Source organism: Thunnus thynnus, chromosome 12, assembly GCF_963924715.1.
Source record: "Thunnus thynnus chromosome 12, fThuThy2.1, whole genome shotgun sequence".
NCBI lineage: Eukaryota > Metazoa > Chordata > Actinopteri > Scombriformes > Scombridae > Thunnus > Thunnus thynnus.
Genome location: NC_089528.1, coordinates 3,207,302 through 3,223,236, shown reverse-complemented (window position 1 = coordinate 3,223,236; position 15,935 = coordinate 3,207,302). Strand labels below are relative to the sequence as shown.

General features: G+C 38.0%; 1 long non-coding RNA gene across 1 annotated transcript; it reads left to right on the top strand.

Moving 5' to 3' along the window:
* Nucleotides 1-12,983: 12,983 nt before the first annotated feature.
* LOC137193383 (uncharacterized) lies at nucleotides 12,984-14,829 on the top strand. The gene is made up of 4 exons (XR_010930801.1): nucleotides 12,984-13,425; nucleotides 13,535-13,617; nucleotides 13,808-13,918; nucleotides 14,617-14,829. It is a non-coding gene; the product is annotated as an uncharacterized lncRNA (long non-coding RNA).
* The last annotated feature ends 1,106 nt before the right edge of the window (nucleotides 14,830-15,935 follow it).

Sequence of the window (15,935 nt, the reverse complement as noted above, 5' to 3'; positions counted from 1 at the left end):
GCAATGTCGTGCTACTCAGAGAACCGTAGTTATGAAAATGACCCAAAGATTTATTCTTTTTCTGTGGCAGTAAACACAACACATTGGCCCACTGATAACTAACTGTGCTATATTCAGAGCTCAACAAGATATTGACTAAAAATATAAAATTAAAAAATATATATCTGACATACTTATAAAAGTTATTTTTATCTGTAGAAGGTTAGCTAACTAAATGTCGATCACTCAAAGAGCTATGGCAAATTCAAAATAACTAGGCTCAAAGATTTTTTCCAGAAATTCTATAAATTGTAGCTGTTAAAGCTGTTTTCAACCAAAGGAAGTAAATTCACTCAAGTGGAATTTTTTTTGGAATTTTTAAAAAAAGTTGTGTTTAGTGTTTCATGTGTCATAGTCATGATCATTCGAAAGATTATATAGTACTTCAACACATCCTGAAGTTTTATACTGAGTTTTTCAGTATAGCAGCAAGTCAGGTTTAACTGTCAAGAGTCATTGTCTGGATGATAGTAACAGCTTTCGTCCTGCCACTAATGCGGTCACACTGTTTGTGTTACAGCAGGCTCTACTCTGATCAAACCACTGCACCTACACTTTCCCAAGAACAAGGATGAGGACTGTTTTATATGTGGGGAGACATGCAGCTCATCCTTGCCTGAGGAAATGTGGGTTCAGTTTCTCTTTTGGTCCGAGGCATTTACTGAGGGCGCAGAGCACTACGTCTGTCACAACTGTGACAATGAATAAAAAAGAGAATTTATGTTGAAATATAACGTTATTTTTACACTTTTATACTGTTAAATTTTCTTAAAAGTTATACTGTTCATACTGTTGTAAAATATTTGATGAAATTGAGAATTGAAATGAAATTTAATATTTTTTTATTAAGATAAAGGACATAATATGTTTGCAATTACATATTAGCAAGGACATTGTCAGACGTTTTAATAAAAACAAGACTAATATAAACAATTCAAGTTTATGCGTTGCACTAGTTTTGACCCATCCGTGTGTTACTTTTGTCCGAACTGACAGGGCTGAAAGTAACAATTTGCAACCTCTGTTCAAAGTCAAATTATACCAAAGTCGTCCTACATTTGTACAAAATAGCACCTGGTATTGATAGACCACACGTGAGTTGTTGATTACAATGAAAATTAGTTTCTGTCTGCAATGTTTATCTGAAAAGTGTTACTTTCATCCCAGTGTTCCCCCTATATACAAAAACATAATACAGTATAATATATAGAAATTGTATGGTTGAAAAATAATGACATTATATATATTTGTTAGGAAATGGCACCACCACCTATTGCAGCTGAGATGCAGCATCGCTACAGGGGAAAGAGAGATGCAGACCCTGAGAGATGAGAAAAGTATCCGCAGAGAGAGAGAAATGGCAGCAAGAGACAGGGAAAAAGAAACAAATTACAGACCTCACTGAGCGCGAAAAGCATGGCCAACGAAAAAAAAATGGAGGGGAAGGAAAAGAGAGGTGAAAGCCAGAGAAAAGGCCAGGGCAGTGATACCCTCTCTGACAGCGACCCCTATTTCCCCTCCTGAACTGGAATCAATGGCAGAGTACTCGAAGTCAGGACATTTGTATGGTAGGATGGGGTTATTTGGTAAAAGTTTACAGTAAGTGCCGTTGTTTCATGCACAAAACACATTAATTACATATTAATTGTGTTATATTGTTGTGTTTTAGGCAAAGACAGTAAGGTCAACATCAGAAAAATAGAAATAAGAAAATCACTCTTCTTGAGGTATGATGTCAGCCGAATGACAATAGGTAAGCGAGAAACAGTCACCCCAAAGAAAAAAAAAGATGCAGAAGAGACTGCTGACTGACACACTAAAAAAACCTATACAGGAAGTTACAATCTGAAAATACTAACAAGGTGTCATATTCGTTTTTCGATAGCCTTAGGCCATTTTTGGTAGTTACACCCACTGAAAGTGACAGGAAGACCTATCTATGTAAAACCCATGAAAATATCAGGTTCATGGCCAGCACCCTCTTCAAATGTGGGCTTTTATCCTCAAACAACCTTGAAGAGATGGCTGATGCAACAGTGTGCAAGTTGCTGCACTGCCTCTGTGACCATGGTGAGACCTGCCTCCATCAATGTCATTTCACTCACCCAATGGTCAATCGAAACATCCGCATTACATAAGGAGAAAAAGGCCATAATAACTGTCAAAAAAGAAGTGACCAAAATTGAGAATGAAGTTGTTGATCAATTCCAGGAAAGAATGGTACAATTCAGGCAACATCTGTTCAACATACGTTGGCAGTATAGGGCCTACAGGCAACTTAGAGAAGATCTCAAGGACCATGAATGTTTAATTCATGTGGACTTCAGTGAAAACTATTTGAGCAATATTTATGCAAATGAAGTGCAGTCTGTCCATTCTGGGGGATCCACCAGCAGCCAACCCTGCACACTGCTGTAATATATACAGCAGCACAGATTTCCCCTTCGCAGAGACATGATCCACTGGCAGATTGGGCACACCTGGATCCAGTCCTGGATATGGTTCAGTCAAGGTTTCCCCAGGTGACTCAGCTCCACTTTTTCCAATGATGGGCCGGCAACCCAGTTCAAACAGAAAGGAAACTTATTTTTTCTTTCCACTGAGCCCTTCAAAAGAGGCTTTGATGTCAATTGGAATTTCTTTGAGGCCAGTCATAGCAAAGGGGCCCTGGATGGTGTTGGGGGGACCCTGAAGCGGTCAGCTGACAGGCTAGTGTGCTTAGCAGAGGATATCCCTGATCCAGAGTTGCTCTTTAACAAGCTTAAGATCCAGGAATCAGTTGTGGAGCTGTTCCTTGTCAGTGAGAACAGACAAAGAACAGGTGGTGAAGGAAATGCTGTTGGTAAGTGCAATTTTATCACTGTATTTCTGTCTTTAATTTCACCAGAGAAAAACATTATGAAAAGCACTCTGTACTCAATGTAAATCAAACTATACTCACCTGAAATAAAGAAGTACAATACAAACCTGTGGAAACAATGAAACGATTCAATACAAATGTATACTCACCTCAAAAAACAGAAGAAAAATTTCTTTTCAACACAGGGGAAGTAGTGCCTCTAGCAAGTGATTCATCAGATGCTCAAAACATTACCTGTGTTGAAAATAAATATTAAAACTGAGGGCTGTTCTTAGTGTGCAGATATTTTCCTTCTTCATATTTAAGAATGTATTGAGATTTGCCTTCCTGGGCAGTGAACACAAATGGTAATCCATGTCTTTGCAATTTGTCTATTGTCTTTTTTTAATAGGTGCCACCCTTGACTGCAGTGAAGGAAACCATGAAAATGCACCAGGTGAGTACCTTGCAAGGGAAAATCCAGTACAAGGACATAGCCTGTCTCTGCTTCAGTCTCAAGGAGGCAAGCCTTCAAGCTGATGTGGGATTAAATGTAAAATTAAAGGTTCCTGCAACTTCATGGCATCCAGAGGTCATTACCATCACCACATGGGTGACAGGTGGTGTGCGGTGAAATATGATGATGACGACTACCCTGGCATCATCATGAATGTGGAGGATTACAACATACAGGTCAACTGCATGTATTGCAATGGCACCAATAAGTTCTTCTGGCTGGGCCCAAGAAAAGACATTAGCTGGTATGCTGATAATCAGGAACGGTAGCTGATCAAAGAACCGCAGGCCCTCAATAAAAGGTCTTTACAGCTAGATTACTCAACATGGAGGTATACAGAAGAACAAATGCAGTCAAACCATGAAAAAGACCATCACTGTCTATTAATGTTCCTCCCCGCAATTGGTTTGGTTGTGTTTGTTCATTACTCGGTAATCCTTGTTTGGTGTTCATGTTTTTGTTACTGACCCGATGCATGCATGTTGGTCATTTTTAGTTGGAAAATTAGAAAACTTTTTACGTGCAAAGTCCCTGATTTGTAAATTACAGAAAATTCTGGATTGTGTATTTCTGTTATGTTGTATTTCTGGATAATTGTTCAAAGCTGGCAAAAGTGTTATCAACATACAGGTCCCCCATGCTATATATGCCCCCGTCATACCAAATTTGGAACACTTAGTCTAATGACAATGGTTGAAAAAGGTTATTGTTTACTACGGGTGAGTGAATAGAAATATTCTCAATACCCTGCCTCCGCCAGGTCTGTGAACTTCATGTGTTCCTTGTGGTCGAACTGCAGTGTGGCCGGATAGTATAGACTGAACTTGACCTTTGTGGCATGAAGCTTCTGTTTGGATTCATAGAAAGCAGCACGTTGTTTGTTGATATCCGAGCTGAAGTCTGGGAAAATGTGAATTCTTGATCCATTGCAGGTAAGAGGGCCTCTCTCTCTCTCTTGTCAGCTCTTTCGTTTGAAAGTGATGAAGCTTTTACTATGAATGACCGTGATTCGTTGTCACCCTCTCCTGGTTTTGGAGCTGAATTTTATAGGCTCTGTCCACAGACAGCAATCTCACAAAACTTTCCTCCCCAAACACCTTGAGAAGTAGGTTGGTGATAAACTCCACTGGCCAAGGTCCCTCTGTGTTTTCTTTTATCCCCACAATGTGAATATTCTGCCTTCTGGTATAGTTCTCCAAGCATGTCCCCTTCTCTCTCAGCCAGTGATGCTTGTGATAATTTCACACTGCTCAGTCTTTTATCAAACTCCTTCAGTCCATCCTCCACATGTCTAACTCTTTGGCCATATACTGCACATACTCTGCTTTCAATAACAATTTGTGTTTTGTGTTTTTCTGTGTAACTGCTGGACACTATATGTCTCCTCCTTCACTGTAAAGTCTTTTCATGTATGTGCACTGGAGGCTTCTAGTTTCCACACACACACTTGTGGATCAAATTAGATCACAGTTGGCTCCAAACTAGTCGCTCATAGGTACAGTACATGTGTTAAACTCAATTTTAAGGTGAGCACAGAGAAACTCAGCTCAGCAGATACATGTGAAAACAAACTACACAAAAATCAGCATAGTGAAGAGAACAACATCACACTGAAGGATCAAGAAGCAAAACACATTTTTGAGTGGAGGGAGACTTTAAATTATAAAAAAGTAAGTACCAGTTGATTTAAAAAAATATATACAGTACCAGTCAAAAGTTTGGACCCACTTTCTCATTCAAAGGAATGGGAAGGTGTGTCCAAACTTTTGCTGGTACTGTTTATACCACCCTATTTGACTCCCTCCTTACTGCTCTCCCTTCTGCTATGTTTTTTCATATTTAAACAACAAGCACCCAAGCTAACAGGCTACAATTGCTAATGATTTAAAAAGAACATTGACAAAGATTTGGACTGTGCAGTAAATTCAGGACTGCCTGGTTCATGTGGATTATATATTCACAGAAGAGAGAACTTTCTAAGAGACAGAGGACACGGCCACCACCTGCACACTGACAGCTGTCAGCTGCTGGCTGGAACAGGATGAGTGTATCAGTCACCTCATTCTTCCAGCCTGCACTTCATAGCACCTGAGCTTTTTGTCAACAAACACAGCTCACGTGCATTTCACACAATTGTGCATCACCTCATTCCATGTACACCTGCTTGGCTTGATTGATTCTGGACTAATCCCAATACCATATGCCAGTGGTGAACTCAGGCTGTCGGAGGGGCAGGGTCGAAAAAATATAAAGGTCACCTAATACATTCAATGGACTCCCATCAGCAGAGAACAACGATGCATGTTTGGTAGAAAGGCTACATCCCGAATTAAGATTAACATTTCATAGGGTGATTAAGAATATAAGGAAAACAACACCTTCATATTAAAAAGGATTTACTTTAGGATTTACTGTAGGAAAAACATTGAACTATTAAAATTTTGAGAATTAACTTGTCAGGGAAGCGAGAAGCAAGATTGGTAAAATGAAAGGAGAATTCTTTTGGCCATGAGTTTGTAAATGTTAATGACCTTGTTATGTTCAATTGGTACATCCCTCTCAATGGACAACAGCAGAAGATCTGAAAGCGTCCATTTCTAAGCCGGGTTTTGATCAGCTTCAGTTTGGAGAATGAGCACTCCACTGATGTGGTTGCCAGTGGTAATGCAACATATATTTTGAGGAGTTTTGTCAGCTTTGGGAAGACTGTGTCCATATCGTTTACTTAAGGCACACAAGCATAGCTTGGACATTAATGATAGGAAGAGCATAGGAAGAGTGGAACACCTTAAGTGCACTGTATTTCTCTGTGTCATAGAATTGGCAAACATCCTTGAATGATTGAGCAGCTCTGTCATTTGACATACAGCAATAGAACTGCACTAGTAGGGTATGTTCTTACCTCAACCAAAGAAGTTGTTTGCACTCCTCTCCATTTGTTTGTCTGTTAGCAGGGTTACTCAAAGGGTTCTCTACCAGATTTCATGACAGGATACATTTTTAAAACTTTTTACTATGCCTAGGCAGAGGTTTAAATTCTACTGAGCATCCCTCTAATTGCTTATGGCTAGTACAAATGTACCTTTATCTGTCATCTCCTCCCTTGCTGCCTCTAGTTGCATTTTGCAGATCCCTTTGTATTGTCTTAAATCTTCTGTTTGTTTTTGGCATTCTGTAATCATAGGGTAACCCTGGGCTGATCTTCCTCTCTACAAGTGCAAGTTAATCCAAGCTAAAGGGCTGTAAAGACATTTTGAATAAAGAATACTCTAATGATTTCCTTTTAAGGTTCTACTACACCACAAGGTTGATTTCTAGTTCGTACCAAATATTTAGTGTAGAGATGGCTAAGTATCTATCTAGTTAGCTGCTATCCATCTAGCATATTGTTTTGCATGTCACACAGCTTTGGACAGACCTAACCATAAAACCAAATTTGAAAATACAGTCTACATTCATTAGTAATGCATCCTTAATAAAAATTTAATCCATAAACTTGTTTTAATTGCCAAAAAAAAGCCTCGCTATGTGACCTATGCCTCACAAATTGTCATAGTATCAAGGTTACAGTTTAGACTGCATTGACCCAAACAATCTAACTGTAACTGCGCAAAATAGTGAAATAGCACTGTACCAAAATCAACTGAATGGAATAATGTCAGCCACAACAACTACAACATGTATTTAAGGGTGCTTTATTTTCCTAATGGTCAGCCTCCATAAAGGATACATTCATTTCTACTATAACGGCCAGTTTACTCCATCATCAGGGCATCTTATAGGGCAACATATCTCATGTTCTTCAAAGGAAGGGCACTTCACAATGTTTTTCTCCCATACAGTTGTAGCAAGTATTACTACACTTGGAAATGAATAATAAACACGTGTGAAGTTAATAGGGGCACCATCTCAATTAATTTAACCTGCAGAAATTTTACATATAAATGAATGTCCACAAATCTCTCTGTGTTTCACAGTATACAGAGTTTTTAAATCTCATGTTCCTGCGCTGGCCATTTGGCTGTTTATCATGCGGCTCCTCTAAACCTTTCAAATGTTATAGGACCGAATGGATCGAATTCTGAAATCTCTAGTCTTTTCACGGGGGTTGTGTGATGCGAAAAACAATTTGTCCACTGTTTTACAGACACACGAGTAGGTTACGGCCAGTTTACTGGATTTTGGGCATACTGGGACAAATCCCAGTGAACCATCAAAAAATAAATTTTTGGGCCGGTGGACCATCTCTGTGCCTGTCATTCAGGGTGCGCATGCATGTGGCAATCACAGCGTGCCCCCTTTTACACTCACTGCCAGAAGGGGGAGACAAAAGTCCCACACTCAAGCTTTAATTAGGAGGAAAAATAATTGAATTAAATTAATCAGTCTCATACCTGAAAGTCATGAACTTTGAATACAGGGACTCCATTCTTCTGATATTAAAAAATACACAGATACAATGACTTGGCTATAAATCAAGATAATTTTTTTTTAACTAAGAAGGGATATTGATGAACGGGAAACACTGAGTATTTATATATATATACAACTAAAATGAATGAATGAATGGATGGATGCATGAATGAATGGGTAAACTAAATTAACAAGCTATTGCCAACAGAATCATGAGGGTCCGCATGCAGCACAAAATTTGTGACTGTGTGGACTGTACGCATAGCAAACACTTTAACTGCGCATGTGCTAGAAAAGCAAACTTTAGCTTACTTGCGTAACCCTGGTTGGAATGCCTGTCCTGTCTACTTTATGTTTTGTATTCCTATCCTCACTAAGCTGTCACTTTTCTTTTTTCAACTTTTTCTTGTTGTTCAGCAACATACAGGAACTCCTCAGCTGCATTCGTACTGAAAACAGCCCTGTGTAAAACAATACATGGGGATGTGTTGGTGTGGGTGTGTTGTTTAAAGTGCCAGTGAGACAATGAAATACAATCCAGCGAATCTGGTTGGAGTGACCGATTATTGTTTTTAAATGCTGATCAGAAAAACACTTCACAGCGGTTTGTAATACTCACAGACTGGATTTTACAGCTCTGTAAAGTTATCACACTGCAGCCCTGTTTACTTGTGCACACTTGTGGAACATGTCTGTGTCCATTGACCCCCTAAAAGTATGAATGGAACTGCATCCGCAGTCCGTGGGTAAGTCTACAGCTGTCTGTGGACGCAGATCGCAGAAAGTATGAGAAGGCCTTAACAATATATGTAATAATATCATCCCACATTCCAGACATCAGTGAATTAATTGGTAATTAATGGATATGTCAATATTGTTTTGATTTATTATTTTAAATTATTTCTAATCGTTTTTAGCTATCTATTCCTTGCTTTTTTTGTTGCATCTTATATAGTGTAAAATGTTTTTTTACTTTGTGTTTTTGTGACGTATGATGTGTATAATGTGATATTGATGATGACTGTCATGCAATCTGAAGACAAATTTCTACTTTTGTGTGACAAAGGTGGACAATAAAGTTGTTTTAATGTTTTACTTTAATTTTTTTTTTTATTATTTTCTGTCTGAACACACAATTATACCATTATAGCGCATTGTATAAGTGCCTTGATACAACAACTTCAGTTTCATTTTCTCTAGATATGTGTGGTTTGAATGGGAATTCTGTCTACAGGACATTTGGCTGAAGTATTTGCTTGTGAACTTTACCACAAACCTTTCACAAACAATTAATCATGATTGATTCTTTCTCTGAGCAAAATTGATTTCCTGTAGCCCCCCCCGCCAAAAAATCCTTTTTAAAGACTGTTAGCATTTCTTGAGCAATGCAGTATACTGGAGGCAATATTCTTCCATTCATTTGCATTTTTGGCATCTAAAATTATTTGCCTTCTTTCCATATGTGGGATCCTCAGGGTGAATGATCTTTGTGTTTTTCAGTCACGATGATGAATCCATAATTTCCAAATATTTCCACCTTCGTATCCAGCAGCCACTTGATCCAACTGGTAAAAGCCACCCAGAGTAAATGGTTCAATTTAACACTGGAGCAGTAAATCATTCAGCAAACTGATCTATCTGCCAACCCCACTATAATAGGATAAATACATTTGGTACATCTGTGCCACAACCAGAAAGTAGCACTGCACTGTGTGTTTGTGAGTGTGTCTGTGTGTGAGAGAGACAGAGCTGTTTAAGTAGCCTCATCTTCAACACAGAGCACTTCATTCTCCCATTTATCCATGCCAAGAAGGGTGAGGGTAGCACGCCAGGCGGATCCTATCAATTAATGAGATGTCAACAACCATGTCTGCATTATTCATGTGTGAACGCACACACAATCACACACAGCCATTTTGGAAGTCCTCGTTGGACAACGGTTGCTGAGAATGTTCAAATGCTCCTTTAAAGAGTGACTACACACCATCATTTTTTATGCTGTACACATGATCACACAGGTCCATGTTGGCATATGCAAGTGATTTTTCTTACAATACACATACTGTGAGTAAAAACGACTTTTTCTGTGGGAGGGATGACATTGTTCTACTCAGAACCATGGTTATACAAATTGCCTATAATTTAATTAACTCAACCTGGAGAGTAACATCATGTCAGTCTGAAGATGATACATGGCTCCTGCTTTGAAACACTGACCTCTGAACCTTGAACCTGGTGCATGTTTGAAGGTATGTTTAAATTCTGAATCATTCAGCAACAAGAGGGACTACAGACATGGGACCAGCGGTTCTAGAACCCTTTGATGCACAATATGGGTAAAAAGTGACCCGACTGAGTTTTTATTTTCTATATCTTTGCAATAAATTAATTTCACCATTCAGTATTCCAGGTATTCCTCAATTAACATCACAAATCCTTATTTTCATTTTTCCCTTCTTACATTTTGAATAAAACTCATGTTTGTATCGCCACCCATCTAATGTACAACATGGGTCAAAAATGACCCAAATTCATTCCCTATGTTTTTTCATGCATGGCTGAGTGTTTCTTTGCTATATCTTTGAAATAAATGTATTTTATCATTTCATATTCCAGGTATTCAGTAAACATCTTGATTTTGATTACCACTAATTCACTAATTAACACTAATTATTTTTATCTTTCCTTTCTTACTTTATGAACAAACATAAGTTTTGTATTTCTACATCAACTTTACACACATGGGTCAAAAATTACCCATGTGTATTCACTATGGAATATAATGGGAACCTCTGATATTTGGAACATATTTACTGCAGACAACTATTCACATGTCACACATTTAACAACTCAACATGGCTGCTTTTGCACATCTGATACGTGAAAAAAATCACAAGGATGTCAGTTCATCTGAGATAGTTTAGCTAGTATTGTAGAAATGGGTTTTTGAGTTGTGTTCGCTGTTGGTGGGAGTTATGCAACCCTCCAAAGAGTGATTAAGGATCTTTTTTTTCTTTTTTTGTAATTATGGCCTCCACATGTTTGTTTAGCCAACTCGGGAGTATAATAAACTGTGTTGAAATAATTCAGGTTCATTGAAAAAGTCTAGGGGACTGTGTACAGGAAAACAGTTGGAGATAAGAGCCTCAATCAACTACGAATCCCAAACTGCATTACCTCAAAAAAATCAGCCAATCGCAAAGCTTCAAATTCTGGATTTCAAATTCAGTTCATCCGTGGGGCACTTTAAAATCTACATTTTTTATTGAAAGAAAATCATCAAACACTTACATAAAACAACACAAATAATGTATCAGCTCAGAATACTACACAACACAAAGACAATGATTCAAACATGTAAGCTATGTAGTTTCAGTGATAGCAGCATCCATAGAAACTACCATGGTAAGGATAGAAAGACTTGAAAGAATCTTTGTAATAAATAACAAATTAAACATCATATACATTCACTGAATGAAGATTATGAAAATAAAATGCACATTTCTCACTAGAAATGTAATGCCAAAACTATCTTGAAATATTGTATTTTTCACTGAAAATAAAAGGAATGTCAACCATTTTTGTTTGTTTGTTTTTGCAGAAAGAAACTTGACAGTCACATGACAGCACATGCCTGGCAGGACTTCTGCGCCTACTGGGCTCCACCAACATTGGCTCACTGAAATAAATGGGTGATAAAAGCCTCCTGAACCTACTAGGAGGTTAAGTTGGCCCCTAGTAGCCCATGCATTTGGGACAGATGTGTGATGATAACACCTATTCAATAGGTTTAGAAAGGTAGCGGGTTAGGATTAGTCTTATAACCATTCAGACCAACACAATGCACATTAGCCAACTCTTACGGTTGGACTACGGTTGGAGGACAACTATGTAACTTGGTGTAATTTATCAGGGAAGTGTATGAATGACACTGCAGACGGAACAACCACAGTGAGTTGCGTCATATGAATAGCTTCAATGCAGGCTGATCACATTTTGAGTAGACAGTTTAGTCAAATACCCCTTTCATATGTGTCTCTTGTATGAAACAGGTATCTGACAGTTAAAGTTTTATTGGGTTTCTTTTGGGTCAACATCAGAAAATAGTGAAAAATCACTATTTCCCAGCACCCAGGTGGACATATTTAAATTGCTTGTTTTGGCCCACCAACAGTCCAAACCACCAAAATATAAAGATTCCCATCATGGACGATTAAGAAAACTGACAAATACTGAATTTTTTGCCTCATAAATTACCTAATGAATACAAAACTAAATCCATTGATTAATCAAGTAATTGTTTCAGCTCTTAACAGCAGCCTTTGACACAGTCCTCGTCAGCTGTGAAACAGATGAATTATCTAGGTGACGCAAACAAGCCAAACAGCACAGGGCCTTTTCACACCCTGGTGAAGGCTCTGTGCTGGAACACGTTGACTAAACAAAGAGCACTAACTTCCAATTCATCAGATAGTGTTGGCAAATTAGCTTTTCACATTTCGTTCTCTTGTTATTTGAGCACCTGCAGTAGCTGACTGTTAACAGTACATTCTTTATACATAAAGCGTCTAATTCAGCAGCCTCTCAGCTGATCTATGTCCTCTCTCCCTGTGATTTCTTCTGCTGTATTTCTACACTGCTGCCTTTTTCAAGTCATGATTCCTTGATATTATGTTTTTGTTGTGGTAAAGTGGATTTCTACCACTTTATATCTACAGGAGGTATATTTGTATAACACATTAACATAATGTCAGGAGACCTGGTTTGTAGAAATTGTTCAGTTATACAAAGCTAGCAGAAGAGCAGAAGATAAATATCTGCAGCAGCATGCATAATGAATTATAGCAACATTTAAATTCTACTCCTTTTTGCTCTCTGCTATTTATTGGTTTCTAGAGCATCAATAAAAATATTCACTTTTTGCAAGTTGTATATGAGCACCCAACCTCTTTAAATAAAATATCTGCTATCAAACATGGACATCTGTATGACTGTCTCAGTTATGTCGAATTAGTTGAATTTGCCTCACAATCTTAAGGGTAACTATGTTAGACAGAACTTTTCTGAAGCCAAGTTCACACAACTCAATTAATTCCAGTGGATTCCCTCACAGGAGTAAATCCACGCAGATTTTTTGTGTCAAGTTCAATTTTGGTGAACTCTGCCCAAGTAGCATCACTAAGCAGTAGAGTTGTGAAGTGGGAGGGTTTATTTCAGGTGCCCCTGTTTTCAGAAGTAAAAATCACATTCATGTTCCCCATATACAATGTTTCGTTACTCATACTTGGAACTCTTCTACAGCTTGGATCAGCATGAAACTCTCTGTTAAATCCCCAGAACAAAAGATGAACAACTGATTTAAAAATCCAGAGTGATTTGGTTTAGTTTTAATTTCTGGCTCACTTTTGTGTCACAATCCTGTGTCTCCCTAACCTGCTGCCACTCCCTAAGTGGCTCTCTCCCTCTCTCTCCTTGTTTGTGTGTGTGTGTGATTGTCTGCAGGTGTGCCGAAGTCAGAGCAGAGCCACACCAGCTGCACCTCATCACAGTAATCAAGCCCTCTAAAAATACTCAGCCCTGCCACTTCCACTCTACCAGATCGTAGACTCTGCTACCTGTTAGTGTTACTATGCTTCAAGCCAACTTTGTTGCCAGTTTTGCTATTTAGCATTTAGTTCTTGTTGCATGTGTCCCCAGTATTCATCCTGTTCTCTTGTTCCCTGCAGTCCTGTCTGCTCTGGCTCCGGTCCCTGCCTCCTGTTCCCTGCAGTCTCTTCTTCTCCATAGCAACGGTGGCCAAGGCTCATGGGTATTGTAGTATTGTTAGCCATCCGCCAAAATCACAGACCAAACATGTTTCTCAGAAATGAAATTGAAATAATTGAACTGGTGATCATAATATAAACTTATAGGATTGTTACATTATCCAGGAGAGTCCTGTGTTTCTATATTCAGTAACATTGAGATGATTTAAAGAAATATTTGAAATGGAAATACAGAATGGGGAAAAACCCTTCTGGAACCAGCAGCTCCTCCCACTTCGCAACTCCATAGCAAGCTGTCTCATCAGTGTTGCCTTTGAGGTCATGGAGAGCTATAGAGTCCAAAATGTAAGATGCTATCACATCTTATTAGCTTTGTTGCACTATTCACTTTGATTTAACCTCATTTAGTACAGTAAAATGAACAGTGGTTTGCAGACAATTATGAGACAGGAATTTATGGCACAAAGACATCTTTTGAATAAACTGTTAAGTTAGTGTCCCTTTTAAAGACAATAACTTCTTAAAGGGTTAGCTCAGAGAGCTTTATTTTTCCTCCACAATAACTTTTTTACTTAGCAAAATGGTGAGCAATTGTGAATAAAACACAAGGGACACCATGCTGACCATGAATTGCAACATACCTGGTTAGTTTCTGTTTGGGGACATTTGTTTCATTCATTTGCTGCCATCTTTCTATTGTCAGCTATGTCATAAAAAGCAGTGGTGGGATGTAACTAAATACATTTACACAAGTATTGTACTTAAGTTCAATTTTTTTGGTGCCTGTACTTGAATAATTCCATTTTATGCTACTTCATACTTCCACTGCACCACATTTCAAGAGGAAATATTTTACTCTCTACTTCACTAAATTTATTTGACAGCTTGAGGTACTAGTTACCTTTCAATTAAGATTATATATAAAATATAATGACCTAAAGACATGAAGGATGTCAGGAAAAGACACTTAAAAGAATTAAAAACTAAGCCTTTCCCAGCCACAAATGGACAGTTGGAATTAACAACTTTATTTTTCTTTTCAGATACAAACAGCCTGGACCTGGGTGAACCACCCTCCACTCACTATGTGAGTGTGTCTCTCTCCTCTCCTCTTTTTATTCACAATTAGTACCAAGGATAGTCAAAATGCTACTAAAATGTGTAAAATTATATATTTTGACTTGTCTAACCAATGTTAACCTTTATTGAGATATCCAATATGCAAGTGGATAACTTTTATTCTGTAGTAAAAATGATTCCCCTTAAAGGTATATTATGTAACTATTCCACATTAAAATGTCTAAAAACAACTAAACCTATGTTATATATTTTGTTGAGTTGCGTACTTACATTATCTCAAATGTTTCCAACAATTTTTAAACCCAGAGAAATCTGTAATTTAATCAAAGTAATGGACTGTTTCATTTGGTCGCATGTCAATGGCATCATACCTCCTCTACCAAAGAGTAAACACACACAAGACGCATACGGCAGCGCTGTGTTTGTCCACTACAATGGCGTCTACCAAAGAGTTACTTAACACACATACAAGATAATACATTGGCGTTGTGGTTGTTCCACAGAAACTGTTATAAATTGACTTTTATTTAGTTTAAAGCCACATTTTCATGATACATTTAGGTCGCTTTTAACTATATCTTTTAGCCGGAAGAAGGATTTTAGTTATTGGACGTCTGGATCTTAAGTTATCAGAGAAATAAACTGGGTAAATGTTAGCAGCAGACGTCCGGTCGTCGCTGTACATCGTCGGAGAAACACGTAGGTGAAACAGCTTTATTCAGTGTTTTTACCTCTAATCTCCGGGTCCGTTTGTTCTGGAGAGGAGGAGATCTATGCGGGTAATTCGGCTCCCGGTAAAAACATCCCGAATGATTAACACTGGAGTAATCCTATCCCAGTGAAGCTGGTTATTTAACAACAAAGACAACAACTCCCATGATCCCTTGCTACTTCACACAGTCATTACACTCCGTCTTTTGTTATTGTTTTGATTGAGAGACCCCTAGCGGCTGAAATTACATATTGTGCGTTTAATACTGAGTAAATTTAGCTGATAATACTTTTGTACTTCAACTTCAGTAAGATTTTAAATGCAGGACTTTTACTTGTAATGGAGTATTTTTACACTGTGGTAATACTATTTTTACCGAAGTAAAATATCAAGTATTTCTTCCACTACTGATAAAAAGGCAAGAAATGTCCAAAAAATGCTAAAACCAAAAACAATCGATCATATGTGTAATGTGAAAGGGATGCTTACAGTAACAACGTCACTCGTTCTTTTTTATCTGGTTATTTATTAATTCATTCTATCTTTATTTTTGATTCATACTTTTATATC